The sequence below is a fragment of the Magnolia sinica genome, chromosome 17 (genome assembly GCF_029962835.1).
Source record: "Magnolia sinica isolate HGM2019 chromosome 17, MsV1, whole genome shotgun sequence".
NCBI lineage: Eukaryota > Viridiplantae > Streptophyta > Magnoliopsida > Magnoliales > Magnoliaceae > Magnolia > Magnolia sinica.
This window is the reverse complement of record NC_080589.1, coordinates 35,110,206-35,127,696: the sequence shown is the minus strand read 5'-3', so window position 1 is coordinate 35,127,696 and position 17,491 is coordinate 35,110,206. Positions and strand designations below refer to the sequence as shown.

Below are 17,491 nucleotides of genomic sequence, written 5' to 3'. Positions count from 1 at the left end.
AAAGAAAAGAACCATACAAGTCCATATTATACAAGCAACCAATAAGGTATTGAAAGATAAAGAAAATTAAATCTAATTACTTACTAGCACTGTGAAGTGGGTGCTCGAGAGTCCTTTCCCAACGGTCATCAATTATTTTGCATACTCATTTATACGGATTCGTGCTTTAGCCATTATGCCATCTTTCACTACCGGCATGGACTCATAAATGGAACCCGCCAACGGATGTCTCATTATCCACCAGCTTTAGCATTATATATATGAGCTCCAGAATATTCATCATACTATGCCCATGGTACTAGCATGAGTTGCTCATAATAGGTTCCTCAATCTTCCCTGCTACTTTTTTGTCTCTGGTTCCATTGCAAATACTCGCTAGAGCTGAAGATCTATCTCAACCCTTGCCTATGTTTTAAGAGTATGCCTAAGAAAATAAAATTTGTAGCAAACCGTGTCACCCCCAGTTGCACTAGATCCCCATCACACCTCCCGCACATCTAGGCTAACAACCAGGTGTGGTTGTAGATGAAATTTATAATTGTTCGGGAATTAGCAATCACACTCTTCACTACAAGCCTATCTCCTATCACCTCAAAATTCAAATCAATGCAATGGGTTGTGCACCAAGGTGTTCCGTATTCGTTACAATACGCCCGTAAAGACCAATACGTATTGGCAACGGCCATGACCGTTATGCGATACGATGGTGAAATGGGGCAGTTGGTTTTTTGGGACTGTATCGGCCGTTACGGGGCATAACGGCTACTTTTTTCTATTTAAATCAAAATTTATCATTTTTTCACCTTTCTCATTCCAAAAACTCTCCTAGATCATTTCACAACAGATTTTGACCACTCTTACTATAGTTTTTAATATTAAAACCGTAGATTGAAGTGATTTGGGCGAATAGAAGCGCCAAGGGCCAGTTTTTTTTAAAAAAAAATTGAAGAAGTATAATTTATGCCTTTTAAAAAAAAAAAAAAAAATTCTAGTTCAAGTGCTTGATTGTGATGTGTAAACATTAGAGACATATAATCATGTTCACAAATTCACTAGACAACCCGATACAACACTGTCACCAAAGAGTGGACAGTTACACTACCATAAACGTGTTCAAAACAAAAAATGAATGCATATTTGGAATATTTATATTATTATGGTTTTTCTATATATTTTTTCAGAATTTTTTGGAAAAAAGAAAATTTTCAACGGTTACAAGGGTCATAATGGTTGTTACACCCCCGTATCGGTAATGGTGGTGACCATTACGACCATCGTCACCAATATGGAATACCTTGTTGTGCACAGGATCCAGTACAAGTTATACTTCATCATCAACCTTTTCCCTGCCTTCACAAATGCGCTCTCATTGTCTGTGACAAATTGTACCATAGTCTTCTTACCAACATCCTTCATTACACCATCATCTCATAAATGTAATTTGATTTTTTTTTTTTTTAATTTAAAAAATCCCATTACTCGGATCAATGGACTTTAAAAACACGATCCTCCTCTATAATAGCCATGAAATTTATGATGGACATCTTCGTCAGTCCCATCCACCTGTCACTCGTCAACGTGCCCCTATATTTCTCCTACGATGGCCTCAACTAGTTAAGGGCATGTTTGTCTTTTAGTAATTACCAATAAATACTGGTAAAAAAGTAATTATTTACTTCGGTAATTCATGCCAGCAGCCTCCCCCTGACGTTGATAGCTACGCTTGTTTGAAAGGCTCTGACGCTCAATGTTTACAATATCGTATCACACATGAACGATATGATGTACCCAAATAGTATCCATAACTTTGTGTCATAAAAAATATCGCAAGATATTGTGGATATCGCAATATATTGTGCGATATCTCACACCACCATTTATAATCCATGATATCAACAATATTGATCGATATTGACCAATATCATGCAAAACCATGGGTAGTGTTGGGCTAACTTTAGAAAAATCGAAAACCCAACAAAATCCATTATTCTTGATTCCTCTCCACTTCTAACACATTCTACTGTGGATTTTGACCCTTCTTTTCAAATCCTTTCGAAGAAAAACACAAATTTCAAGCCATAATCAATATCAAAGCCGATTTGGGCTGTTTTCGATCCAATGAACATTTTTTATTTTCGATCTCTTTTTTCTTTTTTTTTCTTTTTTTTTCTTTTTTTGTAAATCATGTCAAATCAGTGTTGACAATGGCTAGAAATCCATGATTCTTCATGTTTTGCGTGAAAATTCATGAATTTGGAGCTTCGATTTGAGATTTGGGGTAGATGGGCTGATTTGGGAAAAATTAGGGAAAATCAAAAATTTCCCAAATTGGTTGCAATTTGACTATGGAAACATGAAATTAAACATGTTTCTAAAATGATTTACAAATTCTAGGTAATTGGGAAAAAAAAATGAAAATTCCCATTTTTACTAAATCAGTTGCAATCTAATTTTGTAAATATAAAATCAAACATGTTTCTAACATGATCTACATATTCTTGGCAATTTAGGATTTTTTTATTGAAAAATAATTTTTTAATAAAACATAATTAAAATATTAAGAAATGATTTTTTGTTAATAAATTCCACTTCCATTTGGTTGCAATCTGACTTTGTAAATGTGAAATCAAACATGAAATCTGGTTTGGAGAGCCTTTGGAAAAATAAATAATTTTAAATAAAAATAATTTAAAAAAACTAAAAATATAATGTAAATTTTTTTTTTCAAAAACTCTAGTTTGAAGGGTGGTTAAATTCCCTTCATATTTATGGATGTAGTATACTAAAGATGCTAACATTATGGTTTATTGAATGTTCTTTTGTAAGTAGAGCCAGTGTTTGAAATATCAGTATCACGCTATGTATCACATCCTTGGGATACAGATACGTATCGGTTATCGCACGGGATATGTCGTTTGTATTACATAATTTATCGCACTTTTTGGGAAACATGGGGAAACATTGGGAAAATGGTTGAATTTTTTAATGACATTCGGGGATTGTTAAAAAAGCCCTTAATACACACTTTTAAATCATAACATCTCAAAAAAAAAAAAAAAGATGCACATAATAAATTTCCTTTGTATAGGGTCCTAAATTATGCGATGTTTAACTGAACTAATGCAACTATATTTAAATTGAATGCATGACATTTATAAATGTATCAAAGTCATGTATGAAAACACAACCAATTCATTGAAAAGCAAAATAAGTAAAAATTAAGAAATATACATATCAATGATGGGGACTAGTTGTGGTCTAGACCCACAAAGAGTTGTGCCGGTGGCTCGTAATCATCGTCTCCATCTCGACGGGGCTAGGAATAGTATTGTTGCTCCACAAATCGACAATATTGTGCCTAGGTCATAGTAGAGTGGTACCAGTTAAGATACTCCCTGACATAATGCTGGTACTCATCCTCTCCAAACTGAATTAATACGCCCATCCGTGGGTACTGCGTAATTGTCAGTCTGTGGCTGATATGGATCTGGGAAGGGGACATATGAAGCTCCTTGGTATCCATATTGCTGCTCATATCCCTGTCCATATGCAGAAGTGAACTCCTGACCATAGTTGAAAAATAATGTGTCGTAACTGTTGGAGTCACTCGTCGCATATCCACTAGGTCCATATCTATGCCCATACCGTGGCACAGAACTTGAGCTACTCTCCTGTGTTTGTGATCCAGATAATCCATGTTGTGGCTTGCAACTTGAGCTCCCCTCCCTTGTCCGTGATCCAAATCTAGAGCCACCTCGTCTGTCACAAATGCCTGTCCCTCATGCATTTTTCCAGCAGCTCCTCAAAATTTGAAAGTTTCTGAGTCTTTTTTTTTTAGTAGCTTTTGACGAGTGTATGTCTTATTGTAAATAAGACAGGGTCGTGGTTCTCCTGGACAAGAACCATGGTTAGGGTCCTACATGGCATGATCGAAATTCTCCTCCCCAATGAAAGGGCTAAGAGGCCTCCACCCGCACAGCCACCATCCTCGTCGCCATCATCATTACCGTCATCAGAGTCATCGTCACCTTTATTGCTGCCATCACCATCACCGGACCCGTCCCCCGCATCACTCTCTGACTCAGTCTCGGTGTCAGACAATATCTCCCTGCCATGTGTTCCGCGTGATAGTGACTGCCGTGCTTGCCCTTCGAACTCCTCGTCAATGGGTCGAATGCCTCATTAGGAGACCTTTGCTGCTCCACATGTCTGTCAACATCAATCCCTTGTGTCTCTGCCTCTGCCGCGACATGTAGCTCTGGTCGCCCATCCAAGGTATCCAAGTCATCTGACCTAACCCACTGGTAAACTGGGCCATCCTCCTCATTCTCGACATATGTATGTTGTCCGACCGTCATCAAGTCCAGTGGGTCTTCCTGCACTTTTCTTCTTCCTTCCGCGCGGAGCAACCTCTATCGTAACTTCATATTACAATACACTAGCTTCTGAAGCCTCTCATACCCTAGTCTATTACATTTATTTGTGTGGATGAGGGAGAATGTACTCCAATTCCTTTCACGGAGTGACGAGGACACCGTCTATGCAAGCACACGGATAGCCAATCGCTGTAAAACCTCGCAGTCACTCTCGTATGTGGACTACCATTCGCTTGCGTATCATAAAATTCTTTCATTATTTTAGATTTTCCAAAATAATATGAAATTTAAGTTTACCCTAGTAACTCACATGCCATCATGGTGTTCATTGACTTCAGCGCAGGGGACACCCAAGAATCTAACAATCCGTTGATGGCGTACAGCAACCAAGATAAGTATGGAATGGTTGAAATGAAGATAAGGAGAATGTAAGTGCAGAACATATTTACCTCACTACCAAAGGTGCCTTTCCCTGTACAGTCAGGGAATAAGTGATCGTACACCTTATGTACAACCCTCTTTAATGAATTATCTTCATAGAGATTCCGGCTGTAGTGGCATTTGGGATTCAGGAAATATGCTGAAAACCAACATCCACACATTAGTACAATCCTCGTTTATTATTGCATATAGAAAAAAAAAATCCATGTAAGTACTACTGGCCTGATGTGGTGGGTGAGAAAGCGTCCTTTCCAAATGGTCATCTATTATTGTATGCATCCACTTATATGTGTTGGGAGCTTTAGCCTAAATGGCTACTTTCATCAATTGTATGGATGGATACATTGACCTCATTGATGGATTTGTCTCATTGTCCACCATCCTCAACACCACATAAATGGGCTCTAAAATACCCACTATACTACACACGCGATCCCATAATGTATTTCTCAACACCAGCTCCTCGATTCTCCAGATTACTTTCGTCAATCTTTTTCTTTTCTTTTCTTTTTTTTCCATTCTTCATAATCATGAGAGGCGAAAAGCTCTCGTAACCCCTGTTTGTGTTTGAGGAGGCTACTTAAGGCGATATAATTTATGGCGAACCGAGTCGCCTCGGGGCGCATTATATCCCTACCACACCTCTCGTGCATTGCGTCTAATAACCAAGTGTGGTTGTATATGAAATTTGTGATGAGCCGTGCATTAATAATTATGGTCTTCATCAATGACCTATCCCCGATCGCCTCCAGCATGAGATCGACACAATGGGTTGCGCAGGGGGTCCAATACATACGATACTTGTTATGAATATCCTTCCTCGCCTTGACAAATGCACTCCCATTGTCCGTAACAAACTGCACAATGTTTCTCCTCCCAACATCTTACATGACATTGTCCACCTTAGATTTTAATGTGATTAATTTTTGGTATGACATCATAAAATTGGCTATAAAAAGGAATGGATGGAGTGGATCTACCACATGTCATCATTGTGGGCCCTACATTAAGCGTAACACCCACTAAATTGTTTACTCATATAGCACTAAATCCACTGCCGTAATTTACATTGTACTTGGTAAACTCTGTGGGCTCCACCGTGATTTATATATTTTATCCACTCCTATCCATTTTAGCAAATAATTTTAGTACTTGAGCTCAAAATTGAAGCATATCCAAAGCAAACGGCTCCTTGGATCCTAGCTGGCGATGGGAAGACTGGCTTTTGAGGATAGATAAGCTGAGGGCAGCTAGGACGTTCACGTTTTGCCATGTCCTCAAGGAAGGGAATGCCCCAGCGGATGGGATGGCCTGTTTGGGGTCCGACCTCCAACAGTTATTCTTGACCCGGCGAGCTGCAGATCTCCCGTCTAAGATTAGAGGATTGATTTTCCTTGATAAGGTGGGTCTTGGAGCCATCCATATGGCCCCTCCATCCGGGCCCGTCCCCAGTAGATGGTCGCCTATTTTGTCTTGTTTTTTGTTTGTGGTTTGTGGTTTTCCTTTTACGATAGGCCACTGCTTGACCCTTTTCTGTTCGCCTGGCTCTCGGCCCGAACGAGTTGTATAGTTTTCTCCTGGAATATATACTCTCCTTTTTTGAAAAAAAAAAAAAGCATATCCAAAGCTCAAATGGACCACACCATAAGAAACAGTGTGAATTGAACGTATACCATTGAAAAATTCTTGAGGGCCATGGAAGTTTTGGATCAAGCTTATATTTATGTTTTCCCTTCAGCCCTATTTCTTTGATCTTATGAACGGGTTGGATGATAGAAAAACATCACTGTGGGGCCTGGCAAGGTTTCAATGGTTGAAATCATTATTCCCACTGTTTTATACGGTATGGTCCACTGGAGCTTTGGATATGCTTTAATTTTAGGCTCAACCCATTAAATGACCTGTAAAAACGGTTAGACGGCGTGGATAAACCACATACATTCACAGTGGGCCCCACGGAGTTTTCTTAGCTCGATAAAAGAGGCCCTGTTTCGGATGCGGATTACCTACTGACATGACTCGCTACTTAAGTGGCATCACCAAGTTCTGTGGGTCCCACCATGAAGTATTTTTTGTATCCACACCGTCCATCCATTTGGAGAGATCATTTTAGGGTATGAGCCAAAGAATGAATCAGATCCAGAGCTCGAGTGGACCCCACCATAGAAAACAGTGGAGAGAGTGACACCCACCATTAAAAACTTCTAAGGGTCACAAGAGTTTTTTTAATCAAGATGATATTTGTGTTTTCCCTTATTTAATGTATTATTTAACTTATCAATGGGTTAGATCTTAAATAAACATCACGGCCTTAGGAAGGTTTCAATAGTGGGCATCACTCTCTCCACTTTTTTTTTCTTTTTCTTTTTTTTTTTTTTTGTGGTGGGGTCCACTACATATTTGGATCTATTTTGCCTCATTGTTTGTCTCATGCCCTAAAATAATCTCTCTAAATGAATGGACGGTGGGGATATGACACATAATGTGGGACCCACGGAACTTGGTGACGTCACTTTAGTAGCGATTCTTGTTACTCAACTTCGCAGTAGCTAATCCGTGTCCCTCCATTTCGAACCAAACATAAACCCCTTTTCGAAAGGCAAGGGTTCCGGAAGGAAGAGGGTTCCTCAATCACAGTCAATCCGACCTGATTTCTCTCCAGAATCTCCGAGAAATCCCCAGATCTTCTCCTCAATCAAACCCTATTTCTCACCAAAATCTTCGTGCTTATCGATTCGAAGAAAATAAAGAGGGAAATCCATAAAGAAAGAGGGAAATCGAAATTACCTCTGTCAATTGATGGAATGGCCCACCTCTGATCACACAATCTTCTCTATAAGTACTCCTCTCCAATTTTTCCTCTTTTTTTTTTCTAATTCTTTTTTTTTGATTTTCCGGTAAATACGCAACCCCGCATCAGCCTTTTATTGTCACTGTGGGTGGTTGGCTACAGTGGACTCATTAGTCCATGATAGACTCTGCAATCAACTCGTGAGTGCGTCTGTCAAAAAATCCGAAAAGAATGGGTGAGGGTATCGATGATATCCATGATATCGAAGATTAACGCGCGATATCTATATTTACGGTATTTTTTTAAACTTTCGAGGGATCTCGTGTGGGTTTCGCCTCGCTGGCAAGCGATAACGATAATATCAGTCGATATATTGACCGATATTATCGAGATTGTGAACACTGAGTAGAACATGTTGGGAGGAAAAGGGAGACAGCTTGATGTCGGATGGTAGTACGAGACCCCTCTTCTCAATAATCGATTCGGGTTCGAGGTTAATTTTTTGACCATGTAATGAAGAGTGGAGAGGTGAGCCACTTGAAGGAACACATAGCAGGAGGGCATTAGAATGTTGTAGATTGCGCAAGATATTCGAAGGACGTGAGAGCACAGATAAAGGAAGTGTTGAGAAAATGAGTGAAGATCAAAGGTGATCGTGCTGCGCGAGAAATGGAGATTAGGGAGGAGTTAGGGCAGCCAATGCAGGTTCTAAGGATGTAGTGGAGTTAGATGAGGAGGATCTTGATTATAGATGTGCCGTTGAGGAGTCTTTACAAGATGAGTGGGATATGGATCAGGAGAGGCAAATAGTCCCACTTTTAGGGGGTTTATGCGGGAGGCTAGTGGGGGGAGTAAAGCAGGGATAGTAGGCAGGAGGAAGGGGAGGGGAGGAGAGTGGGGGATAGTAGGATGGGTGGGTTATGGGGGCTAGGCCGCAGTAGTAGCACGTGAGTGTTAAATCTACCTTCAGATTGAATAATGTATAAAGAAGAGGGGGGAGAGGGAGGATTCCTTCCCCGATCCTTGTCTCTTCCTTCTCATTGGCTTAACAGCCAAGCAGGATTTGTAACACATTGCCATGCCTCTACGGGGGGCTCGCTTAGTGATTCTCCCACCCAAGACACTTCGATCCAACAAAGAAACTACAAGGCGCGGTAGCACACTCTAGCTTTATTTGCATGCTGCTTGAAGTCAGTAGAAAACTCTCAAGTCAGTTTTTTCTACGTTGGGTTGGAGTTAGCTGGACAAAGATGGATTGAAGGTAAGAGAGATGGATGAAAGGGGAGAAGAAGGATATTGAGAGAATAATGAAATGAATGACTTCAATGAATGAATAAATAAATGATATTTAAAATCCGTGGTGATTGATCAACCAACTTTAACAGATGACATTCCTCCATCCGAATGCTTGCTTGCAGGTTCGTGATGATGCTAGGGGACGCAGTAATGATCCCAATTGGAACGCATCACTAATTCCAGCAGCTGTATAATTAACGGTCCATATTAACATAGCAGTGTCCATGGATGGTTGGTTGATAAGCACATAGGTCCAATAGTCATCCCAACATAGTCGACTCTTTGCTCGGGTGGTGGGTGAATATGAAATTGGGTTGTATGAGGGGTGTGGTTGGATATAGTGAAAAGCTATATCCCCCCAACAGAAGATATTGAAGGATATGCTTAGTGGAGGAGATGTGAGGAAGAGGGTGGGAAAGTTCATTACCAAATTTGTTGTTTATGACCACATCCCAACAAATGCAATAGCAAGCCCGCACTTCAAGAATATGATGACTGAAGTGCAACATGGAGGTGAGGGTGTGGTGCCACCCATGCCACACGATATAATGGCAAAATATTTAAATAAAGAGTACGCTGACATACAACGTTAAGTTGAGTTGAGGCCATCATGGGAGATGTACGACGTCACTTTGATGTGTGACGGGTGGACAACCATGAGGATGTCAATGATAAATTTCATGGTCTACTATAGGGGAGGACGATATTTTTGAAGTCCATAGATGTCGGAAATTATATTAAAGGCACAAAGTGCATCCACGGGTTGATGCATGATGTCATGAAAGATGTTGGGCGGAAGAAAGTTGTGCAATTCCTCACGGACAATTAAAGAGCATTTGTTGAGGCGGGGAAGGAATTAATGAAGAAGTATCACTTGTACTGGACCCCATGCGTGGCCCGTTGCATAGATCTCACACTAGAGATGATAAGGTATAGGCCTTTAATGAAGATTGGATGCACGATTGATTACAAATTCCATCTACAACCACACATGGTTACTAGCCGAGATGCACGAGAGGTGTGGGGATATATTGCGGCTTGGGGGGACATGGTTCGCCACAAATTACATCGTCTTAGACAACTCCTAAAATACATGCAAGGGTTGAGAGAGCTCTTTAGCTCTAAGGTACGGGGAGTGGAATTAGAGTGACAAGAGAGTAACTTGGAGGATTGATGAGCTTGTTTGAGTGGCACCTTCTAGGAACCCATTTATAATAAGGCATCCGTCAATGAGTTGTACAAGTTCATGCAATTAATGAAAGACGCCATCAAGGATAAAGCCCCCAATGCATATAAATGGGTGCATGCAATATTAGATGATTGCTAGGAAAGGATTCTTTCACACCTACTTCATGAGGCTAGTAAGTACTTGAGTTATATTTGATTTTTCATATGCTTCAGTAAATGCAAGGAAAATGGTGGAAACATGGAGAAAATGGTGAAATTTTTCAGTGAAACTTCAGGACATGCCTGAATACACATATTTACATATTGAGGAATAAAAAAATTACAAAAAGAATGCATTAAATGATAAGTTTCCATTTAATAGGGGCCAAAAGGATGTCCAAAGCTCAAGTGGACCACATGATGGATGGATTGGATCTCATCTCAATTTGCCATGCTGGTACATATAGTGCCATTTGAGCTCCTTAACGTACACAAATTACAGATGGAAGTGCATAGATCCAGTTGATCTTAACTGTTTGATTTTGCCCATTGAATTTGTACTTTTGACCAATTTTCAGATTTTATTTTATTTTTCTTTCAGTTTGTAATTGTATGGTGTCCCATGATTCGGTGATCCAAACTGTTTATATGGTGGGCCTCAGCACCAATGCTTCATGCACCAAAACTCTCCCACATCAAAATTTATGTGAACCCCAAAAAGGTATCAATCGCAGGGCGTTCAATCCTCCACTGCTTTTTATAGTGTGGTCCACTTGATTTTTGGATCTGTCTTATTTTTCAGATCAAGACTTATGAAGAGCTCACCAAGTGGAAGGACGGTTTGGATATAACTTATACCTCGTGATGGGACCCATAGAACTTGGTGACATCAACACACTGGTTTGTGTTACACCAGCCAATCCACTTTGGAAGCGGATTGCGTACCGAGTAACTTAGTACGCCAGGCGTACTGAATAAACTCTGTGGGGGCCACCGTCATTCATGCACGGTATCAATGCCGTCCATCCGTTTTATCATATAAATTTATATCTTTAATCCAAATATTAAGAATATCCAAATCTCAAGTGGAACACACCATCGGAAATAGTGTGAATTGAATTCTACAGTTGAAAAGTTCTTCGTGGCTACATAAGTTTTACATAAAGATGATATTTGTGCTTTCCTTTCATCCATATTTTTTTTTATGTTATTAATAGTTTGGATGAAAAATAAACATCATTGGGAGCCTCAGAAAGGTTTCAACAGTGGAAATTAATACTTCCACTGTTTCCTGTGGCATGGTCTACTTGTGCTTTTGATATACTTCAATTTTGGCCTCAACCCTTAAAATAATCTGTAAAAATGTATGAATGGTGTGGATAAACCATATGAATTCACAGTGGGCCAAACAGAGTTTACTCAGTACCATAAGAGGGTACTGAGTAACTCAGTACGCAATCCGCTTTCATCCGAGTCCGGTATCCCACGCACGTGGAGGATCCGATGGCCAATGAAAGGCCACTGTGATGTATGAAATTTATCCGCACCGTCCATTCATTTTTTCATATTATTTTAAAACATTATCCAACAAATACATAATATCTAAATCTCAAATGGGCCACACAGTGGTAATTAAATTAATACCGTTGAAAAATTCTTAAGGGCCACATAAGTTTTAGATCAAGATTATATATTTTTTTCTCTCCATCCAGGTGCATATTATCATATCAAAGGGTTGTATGTAAAATAAACAATACAGTGGGCCATAGGAAGGTTTCAACGGTGGGCATCCTTAGCATCATTGCTTCCTATGGTGTGGTCCACTTGAGCCTTTGATATGATTTATTTTTGGTATAGTACTCTAGAATGATATGAAAAGATGGATGGACGGTGTGGATAAGATTCATACATCACAGTGGTCCCTCAGTGGCCCTTGGATCCTCTCCTGTACCGAGCTACGAACGGACCAGGCGGTAGGTGATCCGCACGCTCATCCGCTGAAACAGATTGGCTACTGCCACTGGCGGATGGCTGGTGGTCGGTGCTCCGTGGGCCCACCACGATTTATGTGTTTCATCCATACCATCTATCTATTTTTATAGATCATTTTGTGGTATGAAAAAAAAAATGAGGTATATACTAATCTTAATTGGACCACATTACGGGAAAAAGTTTTGAATGAACTTAGACCATTAAAAAATTTTTGGGGGCCATAAAAGTTTTGGGTCAAGCTGATCTTTGTTTTTTACCTTCATCTGGGTCTGTGTGGCCTAATTAACAGATTGGATGTCAAATAAACAGTACAGTGGGCCTTAGGAGGATTTAAATGGTTGATATCCAATCACTATTATTTTCTTGTGGTGTGGTCCACCTGAGATTCGTATCCCTCTCGATTTTGGGATAAAGCCCTAAAATGATCCATAAAAATGGAAGAACAGAATGGATAAGATACATGCATCATGCTAGGGCCTAGAAAGGTTTCAACGGTTGAAATCATTATACCCACCATTTCCTATGGTATGATCCACTTGATCTTTGGATTTGCTTCAATTTTGGGATCAACCCCTTAAAGTGGATGGAAAAACAGATGGATGGCGTAGATAGACCACATACATCCAAGGTGGGCCCAACTGAGTTTAGTCAGTATGATAAAAGCGTACTCGGTAACCAATTTCTCACGAAAACCTTAAGATAAGGCCGGTGCGATTGCGAGAGGAAAAAAAAAAAAAAACCCTAAAGAGGGTTTTGCGGGGAGACGATGATATGCGAAGGGTTTTGCGGGAGATTTCAAATCCCTAAATCTGTACCAGCTCTGTCGATCGAGATACGAGAAGATCTTCCTGTTCCGACTTCCGATTAACCAGGTACGTAAATCACTCTCATTTTTTCCCCAATTTTTACGTATTCACGCAATTTCAACCCCGACATTTCGATTTTTCTTCCGATTTATTCACGCAGCCCCAATGATATCACCCGTATTTCGATAATATCGCCCATATCAAAAAAGTCGCCGATATTTCGCCGACAACTAGGAGAGAAACGAAAAAAGGGGTTTTCGGTGTCGCAGGGCTGGCGACACCGATAATATCATCGATATTATCGACTTTTCGCCGACACCTACTTCATGAGGCTAGTAAGTACTTGAGTTATATTTGATTTTTCATATGCTTCAGTACTTTACTGGTTATTTGCATACAATGTATGGTTCTTTTCTTGTACTAATATACGAATATGTGCACTGTTTTGGGTTTCAACATACTTTCTGAATCCCAAGTACCACTACGGCCATAGACCCTTTGATGACAATAGCTTGAAGAAGGTTGTGCACGAGGTATATCAGAAGCTATTCCCCAATTGTCTGAGGAAAGGCAACGTTGGCAATGAGGTAAACATATTCCGCACTAAGCTCTTCAATAAGTTCCTCAAAAGCTTTATAATCACAATTGCTAAATGCCATCAACAAATTATCGCCTTCCGCAATGTAGCTAGCATGTTTGGGTGAGATGCCACGAAATCATCAAGGATGAAAATAATGCTTTTGAGTTGTTGCATTAGTTAAATATTAAAACTAAAAGTTAGTTTTCATACTATATGTGGAACTAAAGAAAAAATGATCAATTTTGCAAGAAAATGGTGGGCATGTATGGGAGCAACTACGAGACATTGCAATGACTCATTGTCCGTGTGCTCACATAGATAGTGTCCTCACTATGTGAAAGAAATTGGAGCACCTTCTCTCTCATTCACACCAACAAGCATAATAGATTGGGTTACCATGGGCTTCAAAAGCTGGCCTACTATCATTGCAACATGAAGCTACAAGAGAGGTTGCTATGTTTGGAAGGAAGAAGAAAAGCATAGGAGGACACAATGGACTTGATGATGATAAATGACCCATTTTACGAGTGGGTTAAGACAAATGATTTTGGTTACTTCAGATGGGCAACCAGAGTCGCATGTATAGGCAACATCATAGGGAATCAAAGTAGACACTCATGTACAAGAGGCTAGATCTCCGCTCAAAGCTTTCAACCTATTGACGAGGAGTCCGGAGGGCAGCTCACAGCAGTCACTATCAAGTGGGACACGTGGTGGCCAGAACCTATTGGATACTCAAAGCGATATGGAGAGCAATGGAGCTAACATGTCTGGTGATGATGATGACGGCGGCAATGGTAACAATGATGATGATGGTGACGATGGTGATGATGGCGACGGAGATGGTGGAAGCGACAATGACACTCAACCCTTGAGTATCATTCATTTAGGAGAGGGATTTTGATAACAACACCTAAGATGAAGATGGGCTTGTCTATAATAAGACATACAAGCGTCAACGCCTCTAGAAGAAGTAGACCCAAAAGCTAGCTAATTTTGAGGAGCTATTAGCACAAGTATATAAGGTCCATAGGCGATCGTGATAAGTGGGGTGGCTCTAGTTTTGGGCCACGGACACAGCAGGGTAGCTCTAGTTATGTACCAGAGTCACGGTATGGATATGGATACAGACTTGGTGAATATGTAGTGAGTGACTCCAACAGTTACGGCACATCGTTTTTCGGCTACAGTCAAGAATATCTATAGTATGGTTATGATCAACGGTATGGATATTCAAGAGCTTCATATGTATCCACCCCAGATCCATATCAACTAAAGACTACGATGATTACACAGTACCCATAGATGGTCATACTAGTCCAGTTTGAAGAGGATGAGTACTAGTACAAGCATTATGTCAAAGAGTACCTTCATTAGTACCATTCTACTATGAATTGAGTACAATATTGTTGCTTTGTAGAGAAATAGTACTATGCCCAACCCCATTGAGAAGGAGATGATGATTTTAAGCCACCATGTAGTTCTATGTGGGTTTATGTCATAGCCACACGCATCCTTCACAAGTATATTAATAGTTTTCTACTTCTTTTGTTTTTGAATATATTACTTGTGTTTCCATCCAGGTCTTCTTAAATTTATAAATTATATAAATTAACTTTGAATATAGTTACATCACTTCAGCAAGACAGTGCATAGATTCGGACCCAATACAAAGGAAACCTATTTGTGTGCACTTATTTTTTGTGATCTTTTGATTTCTAAGTATGTATTGATGTTTTTTTTAACAATCCCTTAAGTATCGTTGAAAAGTACAATCATTTTCCCAATGTTTCCAAAAAGAGCAATACATGACATACAGTGTTAACTGTTAAGTATCGATGATATCGGTTGATATATCCCACGATATATCTTATATCCCACCTGTGCAATATGAAACTCACAAGCAGATGGATATTTCCCATATGTTCAATCCGGCCAACATTTTCGATTTTCAATCCTTTTTTTCCTATAAATCATGTTAATCAGTGTCAAATTGTTACAAATCCATGATTTTTCATGTTTTGCATTAAAAATCATGGATTTGGAGCTTAGATTTCGAGATTTGGAGAAGATAGGCTAAGTTACAGAAAATTGAAAAAAAAAAAAAAAAAATCAAAATGTCCCAATTTCTCGCAAATCTGTTGCAATCTTTGTGTCTTGACGTAAAATCAAACATGTATGTAACATGATCTAGTGATTCTTCTTTTGCTTTTGAATGTATTGCTTGTGTTTCCACACGTCTTGTTACATTTATAAATTATATGAATAGACTTTAAATATACTTGCATCAATTTAGTTAGACAACGCATAAATTAGGACCCCATACAAATAAAGCCTATTATGTGCACTTGTTTTTTTAATTATGTTTTGATTTATAAATGTGTATTGATGTCTTTTTTAACAATCGCTGAAGTTTAATTGAAAATTTCGACCAATTTCCCAATGTCTTCCCATGTTTCCAACAACAACAATACATTACATGATACAACCAATATATCCCATGCGATAACCGATACGTATCCGTATCCCAAGGGTGTGATACATAAAGCGATACCGATATTTAAAACATTGGTTTTATCAAGTTTGTTCGATTTGCAGTTATAGTTATATAGGTTATCATCATAATGTTTGCTTTGCAGTTATAAGCTTTATAAACATTGGGAAAATGGTCAAATTTTTCAATGAAACTTCAATATTATTATTATTTTTTTTAAAAAAAAAAAAAGACACCAATACACACTTAGAAAAAAAATCACAATAAACAAGTGCACATAATAGGTTTCCTATGTGTAGGGTCCTAGTCCATGCGCCGTCTAATTGAATTAACCCAACTATATTCAAAATTAATTCATTAAATTTATAAATGTAAGAACACATGTAAGGAAACACAAGCATTACATTTAAAAGAAAAAGAAGAAGTATAAAACCATATATATACCCGTGGATTCAATTTATTTATTTATTTTTTTACATTTTTAATTAATTTTAATTTAAAAATTATTTTTCCTGAAAAATCCCCAAATCGCCAAGAATGTGTAGATCAAGTTATATACATGTTTGATTTCGTGTTTGGACACTAAGATTCCAACCAATTTCGGAAAATTTGGGGAAATTTCGATTTTTCTCCATTTTTCTGCAACTTAGCCATCTCTCCCAAATCTCGAAATTGAAGCTCGAAATCCATAATTTTTTTATGTAAAACATGAAGAATCATGAATTTCTTACCATTTGACACTATTGACAACATATAAAAACGAAAAAAAAAAAAAACACTAAAAAAATCGCACCTTTTAGAATTTAGAGTCTAAGAAGCTTCTGATCGCGATTTCGAAGAAATTTCAAAGATCTTCTTCCAACAAACTAAAGTGGACTAGTCAAAATCACCTTATAATGTACTAAGAAGAATTTTTTTTTACAAAAAAAAAAAACACATTGATTTTTGTGATTTTTTAAGGAATTTTTGGACAAAACAATGCTAGTTTCCTTTTATCCCTTCCAATATCACACCCGGTATCGATATATAGCACATTACATTAAGAATTTATAAAGGGGGGTGTGGATATATCACGCGATATTGCGATATCCACGATATATAGCAATATCGTGCGATATATTGCACGATACCATGAAAAAATGGATATTAAAGCTAGGTTTCATAACGCCCAGCTAGGTTAACCAATATATTGTGGGCCATGTCGATGATATCGCCAGTGTTCGAAATATTAATATCGCATTATGTATCACACCCTTGGGATATGGATACGTATCGGTCATCGCATGAGATATATCGGTTGTATCGCGCAATGTATTGTTGTTGTTGGAAACATGAGAAAGCATTGGGAAATTGGTTGAATTTTTCAATAAAACTTCAGTGATTGTTAAAAAATACATCAATACACACTTCTAAATCAAAACATAATAAAAAACAACTGCACATAATGGGTTTTCTTTGTATGGGGTCCTAATCTATGCGTTGTCTAACTGATTTTATGCAAGCATATTTAAAGTCTATTCATATAATTTATAAATGTAAGAAGATGTG

The 17,491-nt window shown here is 38.7% G+C and overlaps 1 protein-coding gene across 8 annotated transcripts in view; it reads right to left on the bottom strand.

Moving 5' to 3' along the window:
- The window catches only part of LOC131230649 (DEAD-box ATP-dependent RNA helicase 58, chloroplastic), an 88,933-nt gene that overhangs the window by 26,619 nt on the left and 44,823 nt on the right, over window positions 1–17,491 (bottom strand). The window lies entirely within an intron of this gene.